The sequence below is a fragment of the Lactuca sativa genome, chromosome 1, assembly GCF_002870075.4.
Source record: "Lactuca sativa cultivar Salinas chromosome 1, Lsat_Salinas_v11, whole genome shotgun sequence".
Classification (NCBI taxonomy): domain Eukaryota; kingdom Viridiplantae; phylum Streptophyta; class Magnoliopsida; order Asterales; family Asteraceae; genus Lactuca; species Lactuca sativa.
In genome coordinates this window covers 124,738,972-124,756,027 of record NC_056623.2, presented here as the reverse complement: position 1 = coordinate 124,756,027, position 17,056 = coordinate 124,738,972, and the positions used below count along the sequence as shown (strand labels likewise).

Genomic DNA, 17,056 nt, shown 5'->3' with positions numbered 1-17,056 from the left:
TTATATCTATGATAGAGGTAACTCAATTATAGAAAAAAGCTATAAAGATGTTAAAGACTTTATTTTTAACGACTTACCATATATACTACTTTGAGATAAATATACAACTTAGTCTCAATGGTGACCACTTTAGATAAAAACAATAGTATATATATATATATATATATATATATATATATATATATATATATATATATAAATTAGCCGTTTACCCACGCTAAGCGTCGGACGACAAAGAGTTTCTTTCTGAAGATAGTAATGTGATGATTAGTTTCCTTTAGACAATAAAATGAAAGTACATTGTTATTTCTTGCATTTGCCTCTTGATTTGTTTGGGCAAAATGAAAGAAAAAAGCAATGCACTTCTATATTTTTGTCCAATATAGCATGCTACTCTTGTTGTGATTCTTTAACAAACATAGCACCGAATCATTTTCACTGCATAATTCTACTCAAAATCCAAAACTCGACAAAAATAGAAGATTAAAGATTTACTTGAGAGTAAAATACAAAATGGTCCCTGTATTTTTTTTAATTAACTGCGCTCAGCCTAAAAATTGAATCTGTTTTTTTTTTTTTTCAATTCACATTCTCTTTTTCAAATTTGAATAATTGCTCAAAGTAAAGTGCTAACTATTCCCTGCTATAACGAAGTGAAAGAATGGGGCTCTAATGCATAAAAATAAAATTGTAAGTTGTTATTGCTTGCATTTGACCCAAATAATAATAACAATAATAATAATATTTTTCTTGTTATTTTAGAGAATTAAATTGTAATTTAATTAAAGTAATAATCTTCTTTAACAAGATGGGCGAGGGTTGTCTAAATGAATTAACACTAACCATTAGAAAGTTTCATATAATACCGACCATGATGTACAACTCCATGGCCATACCAAGGATTAACAATGTGATGTTGCATGTCGTATGGACCATTAGACCCATAGTGTAGATCCACTCCACTCTACCCTAAACCTGAAATGTGTAAGTTGTAACAATGGCATACGTGTAGTAATTACATACAAAAATTATAATTCATATTTGATATAACTTGCAACTAATCCATCACATACCTGATGTACAGGCCAGGTTATGAATTTCTACTGTAACAATGTCATACGTTTAGTATATCCTATTGGTGTTTCAAAATAAAAAATTAAGACAAAGTGGAAGAATATACTACAAAACTAAATAAATATATAAATAGTGCCTAAACGACTAAAAAGTTATTAGATGTAATATAATATATAATTAAAGTATGTAATTATGTATAATCACAAATTAGTATGAAGTGGAATATAGTTTATTTAAATGTATAGAACTTACATCATGGTAGTATAAGATCATTCTTTGGTTTGTCAATTTCAAGTGTTCTCCACACTGTACCAGGCTACCGGTAACTAAACGTATCAAAAGACAAAAATACCCTTGGCCTAAAAACATGAATCCTAAAGGATATGGGTAAACCTGATTGCTTTCTCCACACCCCTTTTTTCCTGTAAAAGCCAGTTTCCTGTGCTAATCTTGCATTTATTCCTCACCTTAAAGCAATAAATACAATACAATGATCGTTATCATATATTGTAATTAAATGTTTTGATTATTACCTCTAATATTGTATTTGTTAACAAAGCAATTTCATCATTATAAAACTTTGATTTTCTTTTAATGGCTTCTACAGAAGCTTTTTGTGTTTTGGACGTGGACCATATTGCATTTTCCTCCTCAATTTCAAGAAGCGCATCAGTAATTTGTGGCATGCTATAAAATACAAAAGAAAGACTCAAGTATGAGGAAACATTGTTATAAGGTTGATTGATAATAAAATAAACACTTTTGTTAAACTAATTACCATAGCCGATTCTTTCTTTTTCTCCACCAACATATTAGTAGAGATATTTGCAATCTAATTTTGTACTGTTGGGTATTCCAAGTTTGCCCTCTGAATCAATAATAAAATTATCATTATAAAGAAAATAATGAAAACACCATGAATTTAAAAAACATGCAATATGCAATTTTAAGGTATGATTGATATAGTTGGATCTTGAATTAGATCTTCGGATAATGGGATAAAGAAATACATGTGGTTTTGATTTAAATTGTAAAGAACCCTAGTTTCAGTAGAAAAAAAAATCAGTTTTTATGCTTTTCTAAGAAAGGGGTTGGGTGGAAGAAAGAGAGAAAGCATGAGGCGACTCGTATAGACGTTGAACCATCTTGTTTACTCCTTTTCTAGACCCTCGTAAGTCGTATAGATGCTTCTTCTCAGTCTCTACCCTCCACACCGACCGTCGCTTCTTCTTCTCCATAAGGTACTGTGGATTTGGTTTCATCATCGCTGGATAATATAGGTAACTATCATCTTCACTACCGGTAATCTTCAGGAGCAGATCTTGTGGTATGTTGATTTTGTGCTACCGTTACAAAACATTGAAAAATCCGAACCTAAAAAGGCATAAAAAAGAAACGCAGTTACAAAAACAAAAAGAATCAAGAAAAGATGTAGAACCTTTAGCATGAATCCATCTCTTGCTCTGAACCCTATAGGTTAGACCATCTTTGTGCGTGTGTCTGTTATCATAAACCAGAAATCCAAAACACCCGAAATAGGATTTTAGGGGAAGCGAAGGCAGATAATGACAATGGCTATGAATGGTGGTGACGATGATATCAGAAACGATGGTAACGGTGATGGTGAAGTCGGTAAACGGTGGTAAGATAGGGGATGGTGCGGTGAAGCAGATGGTGAGGTGGTCGTCGAGTGGAAAGTCGTTTGAGGTCGTGAGAGAGATTTCTTTCAAATTTAAATGATATGTGTAAGAAAGGAGCACAGTCGAGAAAGACATGTTCAAGCACAATGGAAGCACTGGAGCATGATGTGCTCTTATGCACAGTGTTTAACATTTTGACAAATGCTAATGTTTACAATACCTCAACCTCAAGCTTGAAGGTGTGCAATTATGCACAACAGCATAAAGTTGTATATTCTACATGTCCTTTTAGTTTCTAGTGGATGAAAAAGGAAGGCAACTAAGGCCCAATGGTAATCACAAATTGAAAACTGTCTGACCAGAATGATGTTAATTTCAATTTAAAACATTCCTCAGCCAATGAACTTAAAAAGAACAAGCTACGAAACTTTAAATCTCATTGTATATAAAGCCGTGTGAGTATCATTATATCATCACTTGCAGGTGCATATGTGTGCAAAATTCGGGTTATGAAACAAGTATGGATGGATATGCAAATAGTAAAACGGAGATTTACAGTTTAGTCTTTGTATTCTGTAAATTCAAAAGCATAATATGAGCTGATTAAATATTCTATTTACTTCTCTGTTCTTCTTTTGAAATCATTTACTCAATTCATTCTCAAATTACATTCAAACTCGATTCCAAATCTCATCAATTGGTATCAGAGCGGGTGTTCTTGATTTGATCAAGAATTGATCCTTGATGGCTTTCTTGATTTGATGATTCTTCATGTTCTTATTGATCTTCGTATTTTGAGAGTGTTTTGTGTTCTAGAAATTGAATTTTTCCTTGATTTGATCCATAATTCGATTTTCTCTTTCTAGAATACTTGTTTGTTTCACTTTCTCTCTCTAGAGATCTCCTTGATTTACACTTTCTCTCTCTAGAAAACCCAAGTTTATATCATTTGATTTGAAAGAAAAGAAGCAATTATGGAGAAATGGATGATACATAGTAAAGATGTTCAAAGTGAATGCTCGTTTGAATATCTTCTTTATAACTTAACTGTTGGATTGAAAAGTGAATGTTATATTGTTGTAAATGGAGAAAAGAATGAAGTTGGAGAATTAATTAGTTGTCCAATTTTTCGAACCAAACATTTGTTTGATCGTTTGGTTACAACATATTAAAAGAGACGAAGAAATAGAAGAGATGGAGAAGTCATAAAAGGAATTTCTCGTGCTGAATGCAAATATGGAAGCAATAAACTTTAATATTATGCAAATTGTCGTGAAGCTCGGGATGGTGTTCTTGATGATGATGATGTTCAAGAAAAAGGAGTTCAAGTTGATTTTCAAGATGAAAAAGTTTTTTGCTCAATTGGAGTTCAAACTGATGATATTTTGTGTTCTTGTGATTCATTTGAAGGATTGATTCCTTATCGGAATCCGGTGATCCAAGAAAATCACAAATATCAAACTCCAAAAGATTTTATTCAAACTCAAAATGTTCATGTTGTTGAAAGTGGGTTTGTTCATGAAGTCAAGTCTTCAAGATGCAAAAAGATGAGAAAGAAAAAGAAGAAGAAGATGAATCGGAAGAATATGCGGGTTTACTCACAAAAATCGTCATATGTTGTGAAGCCAAAATCCGTGAAGCAAATTTGGGTTCCAAAGCAATAATCTCCAAGTGTTGAATTGAATTTGAAGTCAAAACCCAAATGTTTTGGTGGTTCTTTTGAAGATGTTCTTGATTTGATGAAGAACATGAAGAACACGAAGAACAAGTTGTACATCTCGCATGGTGGGTGGTACAATGTTCGATTTGGAGATTTTCTCATTCCAACAAAAGAACCAAGATCTTCTAAATTCGATTCGCTTGTTGAAAATGGAACTCGATTTGTCAAAAAGGTATCACAAATTCTCAAATGGATTCCAAAACGTCCATGATTTCAATTCGTGTTTTACGTTTTTCGTTTTTGATCAATTTGTCTTATTGGATCGAATCCATTTCAACCTCGTTAATTGATCAAATTATTTTTCTCTAGATCAAAACCAAACTAAACTCATTTTTGTTTAATTTCACTGTTCATAGAACTCAATTAAATCGAAATCTTTTGAGCCCAAAATTGATATCACAACTGTTCATCAAGCACGATTTAGCCCAAAACCTTTTAAGTTTGTCACTGTTCATCTTTGGCCCAATCTTTTTCTCTAAACTGGTCACAAATCCGAGTTCTTATAATTTTTTCTCGTTGATCGACTTCTAGACTCTTCGGTTCTTAATCAAGATAGTCGTTGATTAGCTCTTAAATCGAAACTGAATCTTGATTGATGTCGTGAAGACGAACTTTGGAATGTTATCAATCTGGGATGATCTTGTACTCATGATCTTCAACAGATGAATTTGTTTCATCTGTTTTGATTTCAATTGAATGGGAAGAGATATCGGAATGAATGTTGAAATCAATTGATTCATGTCGATTTTGAGTAAGGTTCGATTGAAGATAATCAATTTTTGGTTCCTGTAATGAAATCGAAGGTTCTTGATAATAAAGAACGATTGGAGAAAACGAAGAACGAAGGATCGACAATCGATTAGGGTCTAAGTTGATTTTGGATATTTGGAAATTGATTTGGGAGTCAAACCTTGAGGATAGATTCGATTTTGATAGCAGATGGGTTCGTTATTGATAGCTTAATTTGTATTTGGAGTCGATATATCAATGATCAAATGATTTTGATGTTAAAGTCGAAGAATTGAAGAACAAACTGGAAATGGGTTTTGTTGGAGTTCGAATACACCGACTTATTTTAATCAAGAAAACAAAGGAATTTTTTTGTGTTTGTGGATCAGTCAAAGGATACAGTGATTTTGATTCGAAGGGTGTTTTGAGTTTGAACGAAGAATTTTTGGAATCAAAGAACTAGGTTAAACATACGAAGGATATTATTGTTCATAATATTGTCTTCGTATGCTTCGTAAGAACTGTAAGGACAAAGAATTTTTTTTATCGATTAATGTACGAAGGGTTCTGTAACGAAAGCAAAGAACGAAGCCTTGGTTATTTGATCAATGAATTGGGGAAGAACTTGGATTTGTACGAAGAGATTTTAAAAGATTCATACGAAGAGGTGTTTTGATTTTTGATTTTCGAAGGGTTGGTGATGTGAAATCGATTTTGGTTTGGATGATTAAAGCCAAGGCTGAGTTGGTGTTAGTTTTGATTTTGGTGTCTCGAAATTTTGATCTCGCTGAATTGAAAAAAAAACCGAAGACTTTGGGTTACTAATTTTTGAAGAGTAAGTTTAAAGTCAATGTTTGGGGTGAATGAAAAGAGAAGGACGAATTGTTGATTTCATTAACGAAGCATGAAAACTGAATTCATTTCCTAATTAACGAAGCGTGTTACTAGGTTTTTATTTTCGAAGGGTGGACAATGAATTTACGAAGGGTGTGAATTTCCGAAGAGGAGAGAGAAAGAGTCTTCGTATGTTCGTCCCTTAACAAGAATTGGGAAGAAACCACACAACTTACGAAATTGGTCCCTGATCTTACGAAAGAGTGACAGTTTTTTCAACTCTTCGAATGTTTGGTCACACTCTTAGTACGTTTTGGAGCAAAAAGCCAGATTTTTCGAAAATAATCCCTGAGGCTTCGTAAGTTTGGCAGTTTTCGCCCAATTTCGAAAAGAACTAATTTTTGCTGGAAATTGAAGAATATTCATTTCTGGTCCCTGTAGTTTATGTGAATTTATGCTTTATGCCCGGTTTCGCAAATGGGCTAAAGTTTTCGCATATTTGAATGTTTTTGGCGCAACGAGTCCCTACAAGTTTCAGAAAGTGACAATTTCTACCCGGATTTTGAAAAATCTTGCAACTTTCACCCAAAACGTCAAAATTTTTCATAAATTGAAAATTTTTTGTGGCTTTTTCGTGATTGTTTTTCCGTGCAAGATTTTTGGTGATTCAATTTTGGTACACATCAAGGGGGAGTATCGTGAAGTTTATTCCTCAGGCGCTTCTCATCCTTAGTGGGTTTTATAATCATTTTTTGATTATAAAAAGGGGGAATGATGGGTATTCGAAGCTTCTCGGGTTTGTCGAATATTCATTTGCGGATTTGAAGACCGGTGTTACTTCAAGGGGGAGTTTGGTCTTGATCGCGCTAGCTCGTTGGAAATTAAAGCCGTACATCCAATCTTAACTTTGAGGGGGAGAATGTTAGGGTGCAAAGTCATGCTTGGATGTAATGTTTTAGGCTTTCCTCTTTGTATGTGTAAATGGGTTGAATCTTTTCCTATAAATAGGAAGTGAGTGACTCCCATTATGTAAAGAGTCCATTTGGAGTGTTAGACTAGAGAGAGAAATTGTATATAAACCCATTTGTATAATCTTTCTAGATCTAATAAGGGCTTACAAAGATTTATTTACTCCTTGTGTTCTTGAATTTGTATGATGAATCACTAGATCTTTCTAATTCCGCATATGCCATCATAATCAACACCACATCAGATATTATAAGATGTAAGCAAGTTTTGTTGAATTTAGTTACCAGCCTTGCAGTTATTATATACTCTTGGAATGAAAAGGGATTCCAAAAAATACTATCCAGCCTTGCAGTTATTATATACTCTTCAAACAGCTGTAACTGCAGCTGTAATAGCCACTATGGCTCAAATGAATTCCGGTGATGCCAGTGGAGCTGGAATGGGCATCAACTCCAGACATGGTGAAATTCCCTCACGTGCGCAGGGGTGTACTTATAAGGATTTCATGAACTGCAAGCCGACACTTTTCAATGGGACCGGAGGAATCCTTGCTTTGTCCCAATGGATCGAAAGGACTGAAGCTGTCTTCGAAATGTGATCATGCCCTGAAGAAAGCAAAATAAAGTTCGCTGCTGCCACTTTCACCGAAAGGGCCTTGACATGATGGAATGGCCATGTCAAATCACTCTCCTTGGTAACAGCCAACGCCATGGGCTAGGACACACTGAAGGACCTACTGATGAGGGAGTACTGCCCTAGGGGTGAAGTTCAGAAACTCGAAGAAGAACTTTGGAACCTCAAGATGAAGGGGACTGACATAATAGCTTATACTGCCAGGTTCTGCGACCTGGTAGCTATGTGTCCTAACATGATCCCTACTGAAAGCAAGAAGATAGAACGATACATCTGGGGTTTAGTGCCCCCGTATCGAGGGAACGTGTTAGCATCACGCCCTACGACTTTTGACAGCGCCAAGGAATTGGCCCAAAGGTTGATTGATCATGAAACTCCCTCCACTCCATCAGCAACCACGATGATTACCACTACACCACTCAAATCAACCGACAACAAGAGGAAGCGTTGGGATCAAAAGAAGGGCAAGAAAGCTCAATCCTCTTCTAAAAACCAACATATGGTAGCCGTCCATGCTGCCACCACTCCTGCTACCCTGTACCAGCCAAATCATATGTTGGAAACCTACCCAAGTGCCCCTTCCATCATAACGGCCCCTGCCGTGAATTGCACTGCACTAACTGCGACCGGAAGGGCCATACCGTCCGGTTTTGCAGATCCCAACCCAAACCTATCTCTCAAGTGCCCAACTCGGGAGTGAGCCAGGCTTGCTATGGCTGCGGTGAGGTAGGTCATTTCAAGAAAAACTGTCCAAAGGCCGGAAATACGCGAGGAACAGGAAGACTACTCGCTATTGGCCACAATGAAGAAGTAGCGGACCCCACAGTAGTCACGGGTACTTTCTTCTCGACAACTCTTATGCTTGTGTCTTATTCGATAGTGGAGCAGAAAGAAGCTTCATAAACCAAAACTTTAAACACTTACTTAAGCAATCCCCACAAACGCTAAAAGAAACATTTGTCGTAGAAATGGCTAACGGAAAGATAGAGAGCTCTAACGAAATCCACATAGGTTGCACCCTCACGCTAGATGATAATTCATTCCCAATCGACCTCATACCAGTATCGATCAAGAGTTTCGATATCATTGTGGGCATGGAATGGTTGAGTCTCCATCGTGCTGATATCCTGTGCTTCGACAAAGCAATCCGTCTAAATCTACCGAATAACGAAACCCTGTTAATCTACGGAGACAAACCTAGTACGAGCCATCGTATCATCTCGAGTATTCAAGCCCAGAAGTACTTGCGTAAGGAATATCATGCATTCCTTGCACACGTTGTCGACACAAGCCAGAAAATGAAATATCTAAAAGACTTCCCCGTCGTATGCGACTTCCCCGACGTCTTTCCTGAGGAGCTACTAGGTTTACCTCCTAAACATCAGGTTGAGTTCAAAATAGACCTAATCCCAGGAGCTACCCCCGTAGCTAAATCGCCCTATCGTCTAGCGCCTGCTGAGATGCAAGAACTATCCGGTCAACTTAACAAGCTGCTCAGCAAGGTCTTTATAAGACCAAGCTTCTCGCCTTGGGGAGCACCGATCTTGTTCGTAAAGAAGAAGGACGGATCATTCCGTATGTGCATCGATTATAGAGAACTCAACAAGCCAACGGTCAAAAATCGCTACCCTCTTCCCCGTATATACGACCTATTCGACCAACTGCAAGGGGCGAGTTATTTTTCCAAGATTGATCTTAGGTCCGGGTATCACCAGTTACGAGTGCTTGAGGAGGATGTCCCGAAGACAACCTTCCGAACTCGTTACAGACACTACAAGTTCGTAGTAATGTCGTTCGGACTAACCAACGTGCCCGCGGTATTCATGGATTTAATGAATAGGGGGTGCCGTCCTTACTTGGATCAGTTTGTCATCGTCTTCATTGATGATATACTCATCTACTCTCGAAGTAAAGAGGAGCATAGCGATCACCTACGACAAGTCCTAGAAACCCTACGATCAGAGAAGCTATATGCGAAGTTCTCGAAGTGCGAATTCTGGATCCGAAGAGTCCAATTCTTGGGACACGTGGTTAGCGAAGAAGGAATCCATGTGGACCCATCCAAGATTAAAGCCATTGAGAACTGGTCAGCACCGAAGACGCCGACAGAAATTCGTCAATTTCTAGGCCTCGCTGGCTACTATCGTAGATCCATTCAGAACTTCTCTCGGATAGCAAAACCTCTAACCATATTGACCCAGAAAGGCGTGACATTTGATTGGGGAGAGAAACAGGAGAAGGCGTTCCAAACCCTGAAACGAGCCTTATGCACTGCACCAATACTATCCCTCCCTGAAAGGACAGAAGATTTCGTGGTATAATGCGATGCATCAAATCAGGGGCTTGGTTGTGTTCTGATGCAACGAGGTAAGGTCATCGCCTACGCCTCAAGACAGCTGAAGACACACGAGGTCAACTACACCACACATGACCTCGAATTAGGAGCGGTCGTGTTTGCCCTAAAGATCTGGAGACATTACCTGTACGGTACGAAGAGCACAATATACACCGACCACAAAATTCTACAACACATATTCAACCAGAAGGAGCTCAATATGAGACAATGACGGTGGGTCGAGCTACTCAATGATTACGAATGCGAAATTCGTTATCATCCAGGTAAAGCCAATGTAGTAGCAGACGCCCTAAGCCGGAAAGAGCATTCTGGTCGAAGAGTCAAGTCGTTAACAATGACTATCCATTTGCATCTCTCCACACAGATTAAGGAAGCTCTGCTTGAAGCGTTGAAGCCTGAAAATGTGGTGGGAGAATCCCTGTGAGGAATGGATAAGAACTTGGAAGTCAAGAGTGACGGAGCTTTGTATCTCATAGACCGAATCTGGACACCGCGACACAGTGGCTTCAGAGACTTGGTCATGAAGGAAGCCCACAACACTCGATACTCCGTTCACCCAGGATCAGATAGGATGTATCTGGATCTTAAAAAGTCATACTGGTGGCCTAAAATGACAGCATAGATTGCTACCTTCGTAAGTAAATGCCTCACTTGCACGAAGGTCAAGGTCGAATACCAGAAGCCATCAGGTCTCCTACAGCAACCGGAGATACCGAAGTGGAAGTGGGAGCGGATCACTATGGATTTCATAACTAAGCTACCTAAGACAGCGGGTGGGCTTGATACCATATGGGTCATCGTCGACAGATTGACTAAGTCCGCACACTTTCTGTCCACCAAGGAAACAGACAAGATGGAGAAACTCACAAGAACATACATTAAGGAAATCGTACGGCTGCATGGAGTCCATATATCTATCATCTCCGATAGAGATAGTAGGTTTACTTCGAGATTTTGGCGATCACTGCAAAACGCATTAGGGACGAGGCTGGACATGAGTACAGCCTACCATCCGCAGACCGACGGACAAAGTGAGAGGACTATCCAAACCCTGGAAGATATGTTGCGAGCCTGTGTGATCGACTTTGGTAAGACATGGGATACCCACTTACCCCTTATCGAGTTTTCCAACAACAACAACTATCGCACGAGCATCAAAGTAGCTCCATTCGAAGCCCTCTACGGCCGAAAGTGCAGATCCCCTCTGTGCTGGGCTGAGGTGGGTGACACTCAATTAGCTAAAGGACGAGTTCCTGACAGCGCTCTCACGGGTCCGGAAATCATTCGTGAAACGACCGAGAATATTATACAGATACGCGAACGATTAAAAGAAGCTAGAGATCGACAGAAAAGCTACGCAGACAAACGAAGAAAACCTTTGGAATTCCAGGTGGGAGACCGAGTCCTTTTGAGAGTCTCACCCTGGAAGGGCACGATATGCTTTGGAAAGCGTGGAAAGCTAAATCCAAGGTACATAGGGCCTTTCGAGATTCTCGCTAGAGTCGGCCCCGTAGCTTACAAACTTAACCTACCCCAGGAGCTCAGTAACATACACCCTACCTTCCACGTCTCGAACTTGAAGAAGTGCCTTTTAGACGACACTCTCGTAATTCCACTAGATGAGATTGCGATCAACGAGAGCCTCAACTTCGTAGAGGAACCTGTGGAGATCATGGACCGAGAGGTCAAACGAACGAAAAAAAGTCGCATCCCAATTGTGAAGGTTCGCTGGAACGCCAAGCGAGGACCGGAGTTCACGTGGGAGCGTGAGGATCAAATGAAACTCAAATATCCTCATCTATTTGCTTAGTTGTATTGTAATAACTTAGCTACTTAAATTCTAAATTTCGGGACGAAATTTCCTCTAACGGGGGGATGATGTGACAACCTGAAATTTATTCCGTCACTGTAACCCATTTCCACTAATAAAATAAATTTTATTATTTTCGTTAACATTTGGGTTAGGAAAATAAATTAATGTTTTTATTGTGTTTCATAAGTGTTGAAATGAAATAAAAACACATGTAACACCCTCGAATTTTATTTGAGAAAAATTTTAGTTTACAACTAAGCCGGGTTACGACCATTTAATCGGGTAAAATTTTTAAACTCCGTTTAACGTCAGTATTGGGTAGATTCCCACCTGGCCATAAACTCAAACCCTATATAAGGGTTGAGTGGTCACCAACTTAAGCTTTTTACCACTCTAGTCACTCACTCTCTACTCTCTCTCTTCAAGGCCCGATTCTTCCAAGATCCGCAAGTTTTCGTCCCCAAACTGTAAGTTCTTTTACCTTAGATTGTACTAAAGCTCATTTCATGTCAATATAGCATTAAAATTACCCATGAATGTCAAGAAGAAGGAGTTTACGGCCCAAGAACCTTCTTAGGCCGTAAACCCTTAAAAGGGTGCCAAAATGCCCCCAAATTCCTTCCTTATGCTTAGAGACTAGCTTAGAAATTACCTTGAAGTGTTTTGGACCTTAAAACATCAAGTTTGGAGGCTTGAATGAGGGTTTACGGTCCAAGAACATTCTTAGACCGGAAACTCCCTCAAATGATGCAACTTGAGCCCTAAACCCCTTATTTAGCCTTGGACCTTAACTTAGAAACTTGTAGGAGGGAGCTAAGGACCACAAAAACGAAGGAAAAGGTGTGTCTAAGGGTTTACGGCCGTAAAACATAGTGTTTATGACCGTAAACTCCCAAGGAGTGGTCCAAGGACCGCAAACTCCAAGGGAGTGCCCCTTTTGAACCCTAATCACTTCTCAAGCCTTGGAATTAACCTTAGAACCCTTCCTAGTGATGTAAGAGACCCTTAAGCACACAAATACACTTCTACCATGAGTTGACTACCGTAAAATCATGGGGGAATTGGTCCCTCAACCGCAAACTCACCTAATGTGGGTATTTGAGGAGTAAACTCCATAGTGAGGCCTTACACTCCCTCCTTTCGACCCAATAGCCTCCTAGAACTTGACCAAAGCGTTTTTATTCGCATTAGGATGTCTATACGTGTTCAATTAGTGTTCTAATCACTAATTGTATGTAAACATATGTCTTCATATGTTACTAGGGTCATAAAGTGTGTTCAAGTCTTCACTTACCACCAAGCACTCAACCGACACTTCCATCCGATCCACTCGCTGCAGGTGAGTTCATACCCCTTAATTAACCTTTCAAATGTTTTTAAATGTTTTTATGGGGGGGGGGGAATACAAGTTGAATACAACAAGTTATAGTATCAATCACATGTGATTTATAACTTGCTAACAAAAAGGATTTTCTATACTCTTAACTACTTTGCCAACAAAACTGTTTTATATAACTATCAAACTCATTTTATGTTAAATCGTTATTAAACTATTTTCAAATTATTTTTAAACCTCTTTTCTTTTAAACTATATCTACACCAATATATTTATATAAGTAAGACTTGAAGGACTTAGGACTGATAGCTCGCCTTACTTCCTGTTCTTGTTTGATTGTGGTCTTAGGGTATACTGTTATCTGTCCGACTGTGTTTGAATTCTTAGTTATATATCATATATATATATTTGTGTTTGATATGAAAGTCTTCAATTACTTCAATACCTTCGTAAATCAAAGGCATACAATCCCACACTCTATTTAACTATAATAGGTATAGTTAAGACTACTGCTCATTACCCCTATCACTATGATGCTCACTATAATTACTACTATTACGAGTTATTACATGTTAAAGAGAACACTCTATACACTATACTAAAAAGTTCATTATACTATAATACAAGAGAATACACTAATGCAGAATGCGACACACTATTGCTCTACACGGCACTCTACTGTGCAAACACCGTGTAACCAAAGCTTCCTGGAGGGAAAGCAACCACTACATGTATAGATCTATACAGGACGGACACTATTACATCCTGACTACTAACTACAGTCTGAGCCAACTAGGCCAAGGGGTGACGAAACATTGCTACACTACGTATGACCGGGAAGGTCATCGGACACTCTATTATCACTCAGATTGGTTACATGAGAAATCACATTCATACCCAAATTAACACACTAAGAATTAAAGGTTAAACTAACTTCTCGGAGTGAATATATATACATATATTACTAAACTGAAGTTTGCAACACTACTATATCCAGCCAGCAGTAAAACTGCTGAAATAAGATGTTATCTTTCCTCTTTTACTTTATAAGAATGAAATCTATAACCTTATTTTCATGATTGACAGTCTCAATGGGAAAACTTTTACACACTCAAAGGATCAAACTTACAAATATGCAAATCTGGAAAATACAGGATTTTCTAGGGATTTTACTATTTTCAAACATTAATCATGGCTTTTATATTACAAGATTGTAAACACTTTTATTCAAGCAATGACACTAAAATTCTTATGAACTGACCAGCTTTATGCTGATATTCGTTTTCAAAATAACTTGTATTCTCAGGTCAAAAATAGACAGGTACTGATGCAGCTTTTGAGAAGATGGAGCATATACAAGACCCATATTTTATTTTCGTTTATACTTTTGGTGTCTATCAAACTCTATTGAACACGCTTGTATTTACAATTACTATATTAATGCAATGGTTGTTGTCGCTTGTTTTACTATTATGCATTGTTATGATACTGTACATGACGTCCTCCACCCCAGAATGTATTCCGCCGTTCTCGGTTTTGGGGTGTGACAATCAAAATCATTCATTTACAAACCATTGTTCTTAAAAATATAAATCGTATATCAAAGTGTCCCCAAATCAGTATCATTAAAACCAAGAGGATGTGCACGGTCACGTCTTCGCCTTGTCCCGATCATCTGAATTACCTGAACATAAAACTGAAACTGTATGCACGAAGCTTAGTGAGTTTCCCAAAGTACCATCACACAAACAGATAACATATACAATCATGCATGTTAGGTCCACAACTCCTGGTTAGATTACCCTGGCCCACAACCTCCCGGTTGGATTGCCCAAGCCCACAACCTCCCGGTTGGATTACCCTGTCCCACAACCTCCCAATTGGATTGCCATACATATCGCATACTGGGTCCACAACCTCCCGGTTGGATTACCATGGCCCACAACCTCCCAGTTGGATTGTTATACATATCGCATACTGGGTCTACAACCTCAGTTGGATTATCTTGGCCCACAACCCCCCGGCTGGATTGCCCCAATTTTATTGATTGGCAGCACAAAGCAACACAATCTCAAACCAATTGTCACACCCCCGAACTAGATGGTGGAAACGTCCGAGGGCTCGTGTGACTATAAATTGAAATATCATCACAATGAATATACATGAAACATAACACCATCGTCACCAACATTACATATTACAACTGGCATTGTTCACATCAAGTACATTGTTTTACATTACATAATTCGAAAGCATAAATTGTACGATAATTGACACTTGCGTAAAAGAAATCCCAAAATACTCTTGACGGTTCTTCAGCTTATCGATTTCCTGAGAATACAAGTTATTTTGAAAACGGTCAACATATATAATGTTTGTGAGTTCATAAGCATGTTTAATTGAAAAACTTTGTATTGGGCACGTAACCCAGAAAATCCGATATTTTCTGTAAAATTCTCTGAAAAGATGTAATGATTAAGTATAAATGTATGTGTGATATTCATTGTAAAATCATGTATAAATGAAAGATCCAAATTCCTTGTATTATATCTGTTATGAGAAAAAGGTAATGATTAATAGTGTTTCCACAGAAAATCCGATATTCTGATTTATAAAAGTGTTATAGTTCTTGCACTATCATATAAATTGTTCTGTATCGACACGATTGAAGAGTTTGATTTCCGAAATGTTAAGATGGTATTGGACCTCTATATGAGCTGTTATAACCATGCATGATAATGACTAAATTGCCTGCCTTGGCATTTTCCAAACGCCGGTATTTGATCAAGGTTTTATCACCCTAGACTGACCTAGGGGCTGTTTGGCAGGGTCTGAATTTTTAAGATGTCTGAATTATTAAGAGGGTCTGAATTTTTAAGATCTGAATTTTTAATATGTTGTTTGGTTGGAACCTCTGAACTGTTGTGCTGAATTATGAAAATGACCATTTTACCCTTCTGTATAAGGGTATAAGTTTTTGCTAAGTTCAATTTTTCTGTTTATAAAATAATCGAATCAACCTCTTGAATATTTATAAGGAAAAATATAAACGTCATACGCAAATCAAATTAAACATAAATCAAAATTTAACACAAATACAAATCAAATATGGTCCAACTTCATATATTTGATTGTTACAAATACTACTTGTATACATAGAATCCAAACTAAAGCCGATGTGAATAAATACTTGTGCCTCAAATATGGCATAACCAACATAATAGCTTCCTATGTAATTATCCCATCCTTTTATTCTTCTTGTCCGACATCATCTTCATTTTCCTTAAGTGCATTAGAAAGTGAAGAAAAACTTTAATCAACTCTTTCATTGTCCAAGCAGATACGTTCTCATAACTCATTTTATTCAGCTTTTTCACACCAATAACCTTTTCCTTCTTATCTTCTTCTACTCATTTTTTAGAACTTGTAAAACTTATATATCTCCTTTCAAAATTCTCCATCAATGTAGGCCCTAAAAGGGTCTGGAGAACATATTGATGGAAGACAGATTCTTGAATCCAATCAAAAAGTATCTTTAGATGAATTTTAACATCAAATAAGCAATCCCTCTAATGATATAATTTAGAGCTCTCCTTGGGTTTCTTGATGAACACCTCGCTTAATTAACATAAACCATCTGATTTCAACATATACAGTAAACAGAAACAACACATATGATTCCAACTGTGATTTCAGGAAAAAAAAAAAGAACAACAACGACGATTCTGTGAAGTCGTACCTTTCAGGGGATACAAAAACTCAAAATTTCAAGCCCTAATCGACATAGCACATTTCATTACATAGCAAGACAAAGAGGGAGGCTGAAGACATTACCTGCATAAGTTGTCGGGGGTGGAGGCGGTGTCGTTATGGTGCAACAATTGGAGCTCGGGCGGAGAAGATGCCGACAACGGAGGTAGAGACGGAGAGGAGGCCGGCGATTGCGATGGCG

At 37.8% G+C, this 17,056-nt stretch overlaps 1 long non-coding RNA gene across 1 annotated transcript; it reads right to left on the bottom strand.

Moving 5' to 3' along the window:
* Positions 1-677: 677 nt before the first annotated feature.
* Positions 678-3,073, bottom strand: LOC111893498 (uncharacterized). The gene is made up of 3 exons (XR_006192158.2): positions 2,513-3,073; positions 1,853-1,942; positions 678-1,761 (listed from the first exon to the last, which is right to left on the bottom strand). It is a non-coding gene; the product is annotated as an uncharacterized LOC111893498 (long non-coding RNA).
* Positions 3,074-17,056: the final 13,983 nt, after the last annotated feature.